Raw genomic sequence first — 2,053 nt, forward strand, 5'->3', positions numbered from 1 at the left:
TAGCTTCTGTTTCTTCTGCAGTCAATAAGCAACCACCAGAGATTAAAGCTCAATCCTGTGGTAAACTTTGTACTGTTTGTATAACACTAACTTTGTTTTGCTGTCAGGAGATTAAAAATCCCTTCTAAAAACATGCATCACCTTGTCAGCATTGTGATTGCTTGGGACAGAGCCCTGTAGCTGAGCTCTTTGTCAGTGGCTGATGGCTGTGCATTCATTTAGGCAAGCAACACTACTTCGGGGGTTTTAATGAATCTCTGAACTGTTGGTAACTTGTTGCTCCATCCTACCAAAATGATGATTCACAGACAGTATGAGTTGTTACAACTCCCAGCTACAAAGCCTGGACTCTTTACTAGCGCATGGGAGATGTTTCTTGCTTCCTACAGTGCATAAACAACTAAAATACCCTTTGTCTTCTGCCATTTTTAATGGCCTATAAGTGCTCTTGTCAGGACTGAGGTACCAACAGTTTTATGATATTGATTTAAATTTACAATATATGAACATAAACACTGGACAGTTTTATTTGACTTTTGGCTTCTTTTAGCCTTTAGGGTTCATGCTTTCAACATTTCCATGCAAGTATGAGAGCCTGAAGCTTTAATTTTTGCTAACTGAGAATTGAGATATTACAATAGCAGGTGCAGAGGACGAGGCAGAAAGTTGTTAAAACATTCCTGAAGTATTGTTGGCCTCTCAGCTCAAGCAGCCCAGACAGGGCAGTGAGGGATCTACAGCACTGGGAAAAAGCTGGAAGCTAAACAGAGCTGTAGCCTCAAGACCTAGTGTTGAACTGGCTGGTCTGGCCCAAGAGTGCAGACCTGACATATCTGACAGCAGAAATTATAGGTCACTGATGCCATCTGTGCAGCTGTAGTGAACACCTATTCCTTCTGTTACACAAGACCCTGCCCAAATTCAACCAGACATGCTCATCTCTGCTACTGTCTTTTGAAACTTTTTAAAATTCAGCCTTCAGAGCTCATTATCTGCTGACAGCACTGTGGAACTGGCTTCTGGCATGCATAGCTGTGGATACAGGTGACATGAACTATACAAGGTGTGCACACTTAGCTGGAGTGACCACGAGCTCCTTGGTTTGCTTCCCCACCCAGCAGATGAGCCTTCAGGTCACTTCTGAAGAGAAGAGCAAACTGCTCTCTCAGTGTGTACACAGCCCAGTGCATCCCTGGGAAGGCACGAAAAATCCTGCCCTCATTCTTCCTCCACTAGATGTCAGGTTTGGGTCATATATATCAATCTACGTTGGTAGAAGCAACAAAAAGAACCCACTACTTGCTGGCCTTCAAGGCACTATGGCCTTAAAATCGCTACGATCACACCACAAGAGTGCTGCTAATATGTTTGGAAACCTTCACTCCCTGTGCCTTATTTTTAGCATTTTCTGGAGCGCAGCACAGCAATAAATGTAGCTACATCTGGCCTGATCTTTGTTTCAGCCTACAAGTTGTCTGCAGGGTCCTCTGTCATATTTCTCATTATGCTGATCTCAGTACTTCCCTACTTTAGGGAACAGAGCCTTTTAGGGATGCACACTGCAGCCAATTCAGCAAACCATAAAGTTTCTGCTTTCATGATTATCATAATTTTACCTGAATTAAAAATAGTCTGTGACTACTGTATTTTGTATCAGGAGAGGGGGAAAATCTATGTGTTTATGCTGTGGCTTTTAAGAGGCTGTACTTTGCATCTAGATATATTTTCTTCTTTCAGCAATGGACTCAATTCAAAGTAGCAGTGACTTCTGGTCCCAAAAGTGGTATTTTCTCTGATACCACTAATACTTGATTTAGCTGTGAAGCTGTAATCTGAGGAAATCAAAATTTGCCACAGAGATAATATCTTTTATTACAACCCCTGAATATACTTGAAAAAAGTGGACAAGTTTTAAAATCCTGGAGCCTTTTTATTGGAGTACAGCAAAAACCTTAAAAAGACTCTCTAAAAACTTTGTTGGACACCTAGCTGTCTTCTTTTGAAAACTGAAGAAAATAACATAGGAAATAATTACACATCTGGTCCAGCCTTG

Source organism: Aphelocoma coerulescens, chromosome 1, assembly GCF_041296385.1.
Source record: "Aphelocoma coerulescens isolate FSJ_1873_10779 chromosome 1, UR_Acoe_1.0, whole genome shotgun sequence".
Taxonomy (NCBI): domain Eukaryota; kingdom Metazoa; phylum Chordata; class Aves; order Passeriformes; family Corvidae; genus Aphelocoma; species Aphelocoma coerulescens.